This window comes from Microcebus murinus, chromosome 12 (assembly GCF_040939455.1).
Source record: "Microcebus murinus isolate Inina chromosome 12, M.murinus_Inina_mat1.0, whole genome shotgun sequence".
NCBI lineage: Eukaryota > Metazoa > Chordata > Mammalia > Primates > Cheirogaleidae > Microcebus > Microcebus murinus.
This window is the reverse complement of record NC_134115.1, coordinates 73,838,955-73,851,805: the sequence shown is the minus strand read 5'-3', so window position 1 is coordinate 73,851,805 and position 12,851 is coordinate 73,838,955.

Sequence of the window (12,851 nt, the reverse complement as noted above, 5' to 3'; positions counted from 1 at the left end):
ATACACAGATGATAGGGAGCACCTAGATCCTCTCGTACACGCCATGGGCAACACTGGAATAAAGTATGGCTGGAAGGAGAGCAATAGTGCCACTTATCCCCAAAGGAATGCCCAGGCATGGAAACACTCCTACAGACATTGTGTTTGTGTTCCAGACAAACTCAGATATCCTTCAGCCAAAAGGTCACCAATGTGTTCTACAGTATTCATTTTAGTAACAACCAGTAGGAAACAATGTCCGTGTGTATGAGTGTGTGTGTGTATATATGTTTGTGCGTGTATGGTTATGTGTATGTCTGTTTGACAGAAGGAGAGATGTCATTATTAGTGGCTATGAAAATATTCCCATTTTTCCACCAGCTGGGGAATTCTCTCTACTCCTCACTGATTGTCCACATTCCCAGATGTTCACTCCCAAACTCTTCCTATTTACCCCATTTATCTGTAAGCACTGTGTGGCTGCCCCAACAACCAACCCATTATTGATGATTGTGTGAGCACTTTGCCCTGCAGTGATGTCATCAAGCCAGGCAGCGTGGAGAGTCCAAGGTGCTCAGTACTTACTAAGTTTATTTAAGGTACATGGACCCAGGAGACACAGAAGATAATTAAGAAGCAAATAAACTGTTGCTTGGTCTTCTCTCATTTCCTTAAAGCTGACCCATCCCTGCGTCCACTGGGAAGTGAGTATTTATTTGTTGCTATTACTTTGTCTTTTCTGTTGTTTTTCTTTTTTTTTTTTTTTTTTTTTTGAGACAGAGTCTTGCTTTGTTGCCCAGGCTAGAGTGAGTGCCGTGGCATCAGCCTAGCTCACAGCAACCTCAAACTCCTGGGCTCAAGCGATCCTACTGCCTCAGCCTCCCAAGTAGCTGGGACTACAGGCATGCGCCACCATACCTGGCTAATTTTTTCAATACATATTTTTAGATGGTTGATTGATTTCTTTGTATTTTTAGTAGAGATGGGGTCTCGCTCAGCCTGCTTTCGAACTCTTGGCCTTGAGCAATCCGCCTGCCTCAGCCTCCCAGAGTGTTAGGATGACGGGCATGAGCCACAACCCCTGGCCTTTTCTTTCTTTTTCTTTGAGACAGAGTCTCCCACCATTGCCCTGGGTAGAGTATAGTGGTGTCAGAATACCTCATTGCAACAAGCTCCCATACCAGTCTAGGCACAGGAAGGGAGACATGGGTTTCCTTCCAGGGCTCAACTCCAAGAAGAGGAGCAACTCTGATGGATTGGGACCCTCCCACCATGGCATTTTATCATGCTTTATTTGAGAAGAACAACTGTGGTGCTTGAGGTTTTACTTGTGACTGGCTTTCTTCAGTTTGAACGGCTCAGGAACTTCTCTGGACTTACAGCTTTATAGGGAACGCACCATCTTTATTTGACCTTCTAGGTGTACTGGCCTTGACATTACAATGCCCTGTTCTTTGAATCTTGCTCAATTAGCTTTTTGGTTAGTCCCAAGACATATCCTTAATATTTATAGCCTTTGCCACTAGGGTTAATTAAGTAAATTTCATGCAAGTGTTGTCTCAGCCTCTTAAATCTCTTACTTTTCCACTACATGTTCCAGTTGTAATTCTTCTAGTTTGTACCCTGTGCACTCAGGGATTACCTGGGCAGAGATGTAATTTGTATAGCTACAATGCACTAGGGGCAAGTTGAAACCTCAATATAATGTTTTCAATTGTATAAAGACCCCTGTGATGACTAGCTCTAAGAGTTTTGAGGCCAGCATCTCAATTTTTCTGCCTCAAAGATGGGAGGTTGTCTCCCTAACCAATGGTGAGCACTTATCCAATTTCAGAGAAGGACTTAGAACAGAATGTTCTGTTGTGTGTTTTGAAAGGGGTACTCCTTTCTTGTGAAGATACATATGACAGAGTGCATATGCCTGAGCTCTTCACAAAGGACTTCACCTGCAGGTGACGGGAAACACACAGACAGGTACTTTGGCCTCCTAAGTGCAGTCAGACTTAAGCCAGAATCCAATGCACTTGGAATATTAAGGTTCAATTTATTTTTTATTTTCATTTTATTAGGGTTCTTATTTTTTTACTTTTATTTTCTTCTCTGTTTGTTTTTATTTTTTATTTATTTTCCTTTTTTAATTTTTTCCAGCATATTATGGGGGTACAAATGTTAAGGATACCTATATTTCCCTTGCCCCTCTCCCCGCCCAAGTCAGAGCCTCAAGCATGTCTATCCCATAGTTGGTGCACACCACACTCATTATATGCATGTATATACCCATTCCCTCCTCCCCCCTACCTGCCTGACACCTGATAGATGTTATTCCTATATTTCCACTTAAGTGTTGATCAATTAATACCAATTTGCTGGTGAGTGCACGTGGTGCTTTTAAGGTACAATTTAGAAAGAGTCTGAGATGTAGATAAAATCCTCCAGGTCAGAAGACCATTCATGTCAACTCCAGACCAGTCCCAAAACCATTAGATTTTTCTCAGTGCCTTTCCTTTTTTCTTTTCTTTTTTTATATTTTTTTTGGTAATCTCATACATTATGTAATATTCAAGGAAAAATGAGAATAAACATTGATAATGACAAATGATGTGACTTTTTTTTTTTTTTTTTTTTTTTTTTTTTTTTTGAGACAGAGTCTCGCTTTGTCGCCTAGGCTAGAGTGAGTGCCATGGCGTCAGCCTAGCTCACAGCAACCTCAATCTCCTGGCTCAAGCAATCCTTCTGCCTCAGCCTCCCGAGGAGCTGGGACTACAGGCATGCGCCACCATGCCCAGCTAATTTTTTATATATATATATATTAGTTGGCCAATTAATTTCTTTCTATTTTTATAGTAGAGACGGGGTCTTGCTCTTGTTCAGGCTGGTTTCGAACTCCTGACCTCCAGCAATCCGCCCGCCTCGGCCTCCCAGAGAGCTAGGATTACAGGCGTGAGCCACCACGCCCGGCCTGATGTGACTTTTGATCTATGTTATGTATTAATTGGGATTTGATTAAGTTAAACTAATTAACATACTTCTCATATTCCACTTGTGAGAATTTCAACATCTACTCCCAGGAGTTGTACCCTCAGAGCAATTTTCAACGTTCCAATACATTCTTTTCAATAGTACTTATGTTGCTGTACCATAGATATCCCAGAAGCTATTCAGTTTGTCAACTGGAAAGGTGGTATCACGTGACCCATATCTTCCATTTCTCTCCTCCTACCACCCCAGGCCCTGGCAACCACTGTCCTACCAGCTCCTTCTATGAGCTTCACTCTTTCTGAAGACTCCACACACAAGGGAGATCTCAATGGTTTGTGATTTTTCTTTTCTTTTTTATTGTTTGATTCTTTCCCGATCCCTTGTTTCTGTTGCTTGGCATCATGGCCTTCTGGATACACAAGGAGTGACAAAAGACAGAACTTGCTTTCTTTCTTTTTTGTATTCAGTGTTTAATAGCATTCCATTTTGTTTATCTAGTCATCCATGGATACAAACAAAGGTCCATTTCACTTATTAGCTACAGTGAATAACGCAGCAATCAACATAACACAGAATATAGCTGACCTAATGATTTCATTTCCTTGGGATATGTACCCAGAGGTGGGAATGTCGGGTCATGGTTCCTATTTTAAATTATCTGAGCCTCCTCAATACTGTTTTTCATAATGGCGGAACTAAGTTACAGTCCCACCGACATGGTCCATGGGAGGGCTTTTCTGCACATCGTGGCCACATTTATCTTGTTGGCTACATCCACACCAATCTGGCCTCACCCGACTGCATGCCTGCTCAAACTTGGAAAGAGCCTGAGAAGTAGATGGAACTGTCCAGGCTGTGACTCAGTCAGGACAATCTGACCTGGTCCCCTGTGACCATTAAATTTCCTTACAACTTCTGCCTCTCTGGGGGAGTCCGCATGCATGTGTCTTATGAGGCTTGACCAGGACAGGCTGGGGATCGCACGTCTGACTCTACTTCCTCGTAGGCATTTGTCCTGTCATCCTGCTAGAGTGGTGACCTTCCTTTTATTCACATTTTCAGACAGCCCAGCAGAGGGTTACAGAAATACATAAATGACCACAGCCGGGACCTGGTGGGATATTCACAAGCCGACAGCCATACTGCTCTATTAGACAGAAGTCAAGGGATAATAAGTGGAGGCCATGAATGAGAAACTCAAAGCTTGATAAGTTATTGGCAAACTGTGGCTCTCTGGCTGAAGTGCCTGTCACCACTGTCTGTAAATAAACCTAATTGGGAACAGAACCACACACTTTCTTTCCCTGATGTTCTCGGCCCCATTCCTGTACCCTACTCGTGCCAGGACTGAGGAGTTGCCACACAGACTGCACCAACGAGAGAGACTCAAAGTTTCTATCACCTTGTGCTCCAAGAGTTGGCTGGTCCCGGGCATCCAACATGCACAGTCACTCACACACCCACCCACTCAAACATACACACACCCACACACACACACACACACACACCCACACCCCCACTCACACCGACACAGAGACACACACTCACACCCACCCACACACCCCCTCACACCCTCCTCCACACACCCACCCCCCCACACACACGGAATCACACACACACACCCACACACCGAAACACACACCAACACACCCACACACACAAAACCACACCCACCCACACACACACCACACACACCCACACACACACACAAACACACACCACACACACCCAGACACACTCCCCCACAAACAAACCCACAGACACCCACACCCCCACACACCCCCTCAGACCCTCCCACACACATCCACACACACCCACACCCCCCCACACACAGAATCACACACACACATCCAAACACGGAAACACACACCAACACACCCACACACACCCACACCCCACCGACACCCCCGACACACCCCCCCACACACACAAACACACCCCCCACACACTGACTCACACACAGCGCACACACACCCTATACAACCCCTCACACCCTCCCACACACACCCGCTCACCTCCACACACCTCCACACACCGAATCACCTCCACACACCTCCACACACCCACACACCCATACACTAAACCACATACACCCACACACCCACCCACACCCAGACACACACACCCACAGTCACAAATACCCACACACACTTCCACACACAGACACCCACACACCCACACACACAAAAGCCAGGGAAAAGTGTTGAAACCAGTGGATAAAGATCACCTTGCAGCCAACGAGAAATCATTGCACTTTCTGTAAAATAAATTCCCACCAAAGAACCAATTTGGTCTCTCTTCTGCCACCCAGGAGAGATGATCCAAAATGAGTGGAGAAGGAATCCCTGGGGTCAACAAAGCAAGCAGATTACCCATCAGATTAGTGCCTAATCTAAGCAAATCCTCCCCCCAGCTAGGGTGGGTCGCAGCAAAGCACATTGGGAAAACACCCCAGGGGGCCCCAGGGTCTTATAAAAACCCTTCTCCTCTGCACACCTAACCATTTGCCAGCAGCCTCCTCCTGCAGAGGACCTAAACCCCTTTCCTCCTTGGGGCACAGGCGTCCATATCCCTGCAAGAGACGTCAGAGAGCATCTCTGCCCCAGCAGAAAAGGAAGACGGAGGACGATGGAAACGCACAGAATCCAGGAGGACGCTCAGGGAGGACCAGGTAGGGCCCTGATGCCTGTCTGTGCAGACTGGTTTGGGGAGACTGCTTTGCGGGCTGGGAAAGCCAGGGACACAGGTCTGATGTGTGAAAGGCGGCAGGCTGCAGTCAACGTGCCATGGTGCTGCTAAATGGCGTGGGGACAACTCGATGCTTTGTGGGGGTGGCTCTGCCAGCTTATCCATGTCCTGGGGAAATGGGGAGTACACTCAGGACTGGCCGCCACTCTGGAGCCTGGCTCTTTCTTAACTTTCCCCCAGAAATCTAGGTATGGGTTAGGGGACACTCACTACCCTCCTCTGTACCCACAGCTGTCCCTGGGCACAGTCAGGTGACCCCTGGCTCGAAGCACAAGAGGGAGAGAAGCCCGGCTGGCTCCACTGGCAGTCGACACCAAGAAAGGGGAAAGGGGGAAGAGAAGATAATGACACGGACCAGCCCTACCAGCCACAGCGCAAAGGACAAGCCTGATTCCACCAGAGCGGGAGGTCACCGCAGAGGAGGCAGGTGTCTGGGGCGGGTGTGTGGGGTGTTGGAGACGAGGGTGCAGCGCCTGGCTCAGGGAGCTTCGATTCACTGCTTCGAGTTAAAAGGGCCGGGAGGAGGGCGCCCTGGACTTGGCACCGGGTTCCACAGGATTCAGGAAAGGGCTCCCCGAACTTGGCATGGAGTGGAGCTGGAGAGGAGGGAGCCTTTAGGGAGGAGCAGTGTGGGGCTGGAAGGGCGCTGTGACCTCCCAGATGAGTCCCATAGCGCTGTGCGCGGTCAGCCTGACGCCTCCATCCCCCACTCCCTCGCAGGTACTGGACACGGGGTTTGGCGCCCGAGTGATCGGAGGAACGGGCCGAGATCCCCGAGGACCACCACCGGCCCCCGCCGCCGACCTGAGGTCCCGGAGCACAGGCCCAGCTCTCCGAAGCGCCGCCGCCGCCTTTTCCCAGAAGCCCGCGTCTCCATGTCCACCCCGCTGTCCCGCGTCTTCAACCACCTAGGCGGGCTGCAGGTGGGCCTGGCGGAGCTTCGGGCTCCCGGGGGCGCCTTCCTGCCAGGGCCCCGCAGCGACCACAGGGAGCCCACCGCGGAGCAGCGCGCCTGGCTCTCCTGGCAGCTGGGGCACTCCGGGGCCGCCCTGCACTGTGCCTTCGCCACCCTCCAAGCCCTGCTGGCAGGGCAGCCCTGCCAGGCGGGCCCGCCGCCCTCCGCGCCTGCTCCTGGGTGGCCTCCGCTGGCGCCCAGCAGGGAGCGCTCTCGCCTTTTGCAGGGGCCCAGTCCTGAGCCCCAGAGGGAACTGAAGCTCAGCCCTGCAAACTCACAGCGCAGTGCACCCCAGCAAGTTGCATGGGGAAAGCCAGGGAGTCTCCAGCAGCCAGGAGAGCCGAAATAAGCGCGTCCACCCCAACCCCACCCCCACAGTTCATCAGGGGTTGTCCCCCAACCCTGCAGATCCCGCCTGGGAAATGTCTCCGTGGCTCTCGAAGGGAAGCTCCTTTTCTGTTCTAGGCACAGGAAGGGAGACATAGGTTTCCTTCCAGGGCTGAGCTCCAAGAAGAGGAGAGACTCTGATGGATTGGGACCCTCTCACCATGGCATTTTATTGTGCTTTATTTGAAAAGAACAACTGCAGTTTTTGAGGTTTCACTCTTAATTGCCTTTCTTCAGTGTGGGCATTTCAGGAAGCTCCCTGGACTTACACCTTTATGGGGAACGCACAGTCTTTATTTGACCTTCCAGGTGTAGTGGCCCTTGACATTACATTGCCCTGTTCTTTGATTTTTGCTACCTTAGCTTCTTGGTTTGTCTCAAGACATATCCTTAATATTTATAGCCTTTGCCATTAGGGTTAAGTAAATTTTATGCAAGTGTTGTCTCAGCCTCTGAAGTGTCTGACTTTTCCACTCATGTTCCAGTTGTAATTCTTCTAGTTTGTACCCCGTGCCTTGGTAGGTATTCACTTGGCAGAGATGTAATTTGTATAGCTACAATGCACTAGGTGTGAATTGAAACCTTAATAAAATGTTTTCAATTGTATAAAGAGCCATGTCATGACTACCTCTAAGAGTTTTGAGGCCAGCGTCTGGCTTTTTCTAACTGAAAGATGGGAGATTGTCTCCCTAACCAGTGGTGAGCACTTATCTAATTTCAAAGGACCTGGAACGGAATGTTCTGCTTCGTGTCTTGAAAGGGGTGCTCCTTTCTTGTGAAGATACATATGACAGAGTGCATGTGCCTGAGCTCTTCACAAAGGAGCTCACCTGCAGGTAATCGGGGACACGCATATAGGTACATTGGGCTCATAAGAGCAGTCAGACTTAACTGAGAATCAATTGCACTTGGAATGTTAAGGTGCAATTTAGAAAGAGTCTAGATGTAGATAAAATCCTCCAGGTCAGAAGACGATTCATGTCAACTCCAGACCAGTCCTATAACCGTTAGATTTTTCTTAGTGGTTTTTCTATTTTCTTTCTTTTTTGCTCTGTCTTTTTTCTTCTTACTTTTTTTTTTTTTTGGTAATCTCGTAGATTCCCTACTATTCCAGGATAAATGAGAAGAGAATAAACTTTGAATATATTTATGTGGTATGATCTGACTTTTGTTTTATGTTATGTATTCATTGGTATTTGATTAAGTTAAGCTATTAACATACGTATCCCCTCACATGCTTCTCACATCCGTATAATGGGAATTTCAGCATCTGTTCTTAAGAATTCTATTCTCAGAGCAATTTTCAACTGTTCCATACATTCCTTTTACTAGCACTCAAATCATGTTGCTGTACCACAGATGTCCATAGTTTATTTAGTCTGTGTATGGGATATTTGTACCAGGTGACTATTATCTCTCATTTCTATCTTCTCACTACCCCCCGGCTATGGCAGCCTCTGTTCTACCCTGTTCTTTTGTGAGGTTCAATCTTTTTCAAGACTCTACATGGAAGTGAGATCATTGATAATCGAGTACTGTCACCTTTTTTAGAACTTCACCCTTCTGCCTCCAAAGCACTTTAGACTATGAAATGCAAATTTATTGTGCAAGGGCTGATGAGGTCATCTGGTATAAGTTGCTAAGGTGCTCTCTCAGTGTAGCAGAAATATGCATGTGTCAGCAGTAGATCAGCAGTGGGCAGTCTGCCACCCCTGCAAGTGGCACTGGAGGGGAATGGTTTATGTGCCTGGAATAGATCTTAAAGTATAGCCATTGTAAGGAAGAGATAATTTTCTTTCAGGAGATAACAGATTATTGTGGACTCTTCATTTTTTAAAATTTTTTATTGAAAATTAAAGCCCTTACAATGAAATAATAAAAAGATAGATTATATATATATGTTTTCTCCCTTTTTTTAGTGCACTGTAATGAATGGTTGCAAATTCTTTGGTTTCATGTTCATTTGGGTTCTTACTGTTGATCATATAGAGACTTACCTCGAATCAGGCCTTTCAGTTGCTTATCCATAATGATTATTTGGGGAATTCTGTAAGTGTTGTGATATTAAATCACATCTTAGTTTGTTCATAGGTCAGTATGTTCTCCATGTGGAACATTCATAAATTTTGGTTAGAGTTATACATTTATTTTTCCATTTAAATTATTTTTATTTTTACTGGAATCTTTTTCATTGTTTCCATGTTGTTTTTTGATATTTTTCTTTGCTTATAGAAATTTAATTTATCTATATTAATGGAGACATGTAAATTCATGCATCAATATTTACAAATGTGTACATACCCATGGAACCAGCACAGCAACCAAAGCATAGACTATTTCTGTCATGTCACTTATCAATCATTACTCCACCCCAATACCAAATAGGGAACCTATGCCTCTTCTGCAAAGGAATTTTTTGATAGTTATAGTGAGGTTTATATCTCATTTTCTCAATTTGTTGTACCTACTCAGAAATTTTTCTATTAAATACTTGCTTTGCACACCACTCCTCAAATTTTACTTCATTACTTGTTCTTATTAGTAGAATGATAGATATGGATTAAATAGAAAGATCTACAAATGGCAGGAGCCCTGGCCATGTGAACTCAGAGACGCAAGGTCCTTTACAGAGGCAACATGAAGGCATTTTCTCCCAGGGAAACCTGTGTTTTGGAGGGAAGGGTGAATATTGATGACCCTATCAAGGATGGAGAAAGAAAGGATGGGTCAAGACCCTTTAGGAGGACTCCAAATGGAGACTAGGTAGGGTTCCAGATTCTTCTTTGAGGAGATTAAGGTTGGAAGGTGGCACTAACCTTTGCTCGTCTATCTGAAGTGCCATCTTAGTTAACTCTCATTCATGTTTCAGATGTTAATTCAAATGTCCTTCAGGAAAAGTTCCTAAACTGCTAAGACTATATTACAAGCTCTCATACTACCAGGTATCTTGTCTTTAAATCAATTACCATAATAATAATTTTACATTTTAGCTTTGTGTTTATTTGAATAATGCCTATCTCCTACCCTGGATCCTAATCTCCATATAGGGACAGTGTTTTAGGTTTTTTTCTCATTAATGTAACCACAATTCCTAGCATAGTTCCTGGCACATAATAGATGCTTAATAAATACTTGTTGATTGTGTAATGAGTTATTGAATGAAAGGATGAGAAAGCATTGACATATAGGATCACACAGTTCTCTTTCCTTTTGTGGTAGAACCTTACACAAAATCAGTTTGTAGGGCATTCCCTAGAGACTATTGTAAAAACTTCCTCATAGCCAAGAGCCAAATATAGAGTAATTTGGAAAACAGAGTTAGGAACTCACGTACCTAGAATGTAGAGATTGTCCAGTGTCTCTACCAGTGTTACAGTGCAACAAAGAATGCTCCAGACCACAATCTCAGGCAGAAGGAGGAGAAGAGACTCTTTTCCTTTCAAAGAGCTCCTGTATCTCTCCAAATCTCTGTATTTACTGCAGGGAAAGGCATATAAGATCAAAGCAAAGAACATATAGATAGAATGTCTGGAAAGAACATACAGATAAAATCTCTGGCATCAGTAAGCACATTATTCTAAAGAAATCTAGTTAGTGATATGCAATAAATCTACATTTATCTTGATATTTTCCTTGTGACTCCTTAAGGCTATAAAGAAAAGGGTAAGGACCCAACATCAGTCACACTCCCATGCATTCCAAAGCCTTCTGTATGCAGCTGGCTGATAAGCATTCATATCTCAAGTCCTGTTTGCAGAACTGTCGGATTTCCACCTTTCTCAAGATCCATTTACCCAGGCCTGTATGCCTTTTCTAATATCCTCTACATAGAATTGTATATGTGGTAGCATCAACTGACACCAGAGGACATGACAGAGTTTATAGAAAGCTGAGAGAAAATTTCCAGAGTTTTCTTTTATATTGCATAATTTTTTACTCACTTGGAAACATTTTCACATATACAAAAATTCACGCATAAATACTCAACCCACATATGGACCCTTATAGTCTTACAAAATTGACTCATGTACAAGATTGTTTCCTTTCCTATTTATCCTGAATTAGAAAACTGACTTTGCCTTGTGGAGAAGTGATGGAACCTCTTGAGTAAACTGAAAAATTCCTGGTCATGACACCATGTCCTGTTCTCACCAAATTCATTTTTCCTACTTCCTTCTTCCTTGATTCTCTTTTCCTCTTCAGTGCAGGAGTATATCCTTACCCTACCTCTTCTAAGTTCTCTACCCAGTTCTTTCCCCGATAACCCTCCTCCCTGCTCCCTTACCTCACCAAAAGGTGTCTGTAGTTGACTGGCCAATTACTAGAATCAAGTTAGCTTGGAAGACTATTAAGGTTTAGAACAGCATTTTGTTTGTAAATGTGTTGGAATTTGTGAGCTAATATTTGTGTTGTTGAAGAAAAGTCTGGAGAAATTGACCTGTCTCTGATCTATCTGTAAGGAGAAAAGAAACAGCTATTTTTAAAAATGTAAGTTTTGGATTTGATCATGACTGGGTATCAGGAAGAATTGAAGTCAAGACCATATCTGGAAAGGCAATGAATCAACTGCTTATACCCAGAAAGATGAGGATCAAACAATACTTTGTCGGAAACATAAGAAAGGGGGCTGTGTCCCAAGTAGGTGAAGGGGAATCTTAATCTAGCAATTATTTTGTAATCTTCATTGAGTCCTTAGTTTTCTATTGCTGCATAACAAATTATCACCAACTTTAGTGGATTAAGGCAACACAAATTTTTACTCGGTTTCTGTAAATTGGATGTCTGAGCATCACATGGCTGTTGTGATAGTTAATTTTATGTGTCAACTTGACTGAGCTAAAGGATGCCCAGATGACTGGTAAAACATTATTTCTGGGTGTGTCTGTGAGGATGTCTTTGGAAATAGATTAGCATCAGAATCAGCAAATTGAGTAAAGAAGATCAGCCCTCACCATTCCGCATGGGATGTGGGTGGGCATCATCCCATCCATTGAGGGCCTGGCAGAACAAAAGTGCAGAGGAAAGGTGAATTTCTGTTTGCATGAGTCAGGACATCATCTTCTCCTGCCCTCTGACATTTAAGCTCCTGGATTTTCGGTCTTTGGATTCTGGGACTACACCAACCCTCTCCTATCCCCCGCCTATGGCCTTCAGATTTGTACTGATTTATATCACCTGTTTTCCCAGTTTTCCAGCTTGCAGATGGAAGATCATGGGACTTTTGGGCCTCTGTAATCAAATGAGCTAATTCCCATAATAATCTCCTCTACCTACGTATCCTGTTGGCTGTTTCTCTGGAGAATGCTGACTAATACAGCAGGGTTCTTTGCTTAGTGTTTCACAAAGCTGGAATCAAGATGTTGGTTGGGTTGTATCCTAAATAACTGTTTTTCTCCACTGGAAAAAGATGTGCTTCCAAGCTCCCTCACATTGTCAGCAGAAATCATTTTCTTGCAGTTGTAGAACTGAGGCCCTGTTGTTTTGCTAATTGTAGACCAAAATCCACTCTCAGCACCCAGAGGCCACTCTCAGCTCCTTGCCATGTGGCCACCTTCACAGGCCCTCCCAGATGTGGAATCTCTGACTTTAGGAAGGGTCCAATCCCATTTAAAGGCTTATCTGATTTTTAAGTCAGGACCACCTAGGGAAAATCTCCATTTTTATTAGCTTAAAGTCAACTGATTTGGGATCTAATCATGTGAGTGATATCCACTCAAATCACAGGTTCCTCTTGCACTCAAAGCTCAGGGATGTCAAAAGCGTATAACACTAGACGGCAGAGATAGAATTTTGTTTACAACAA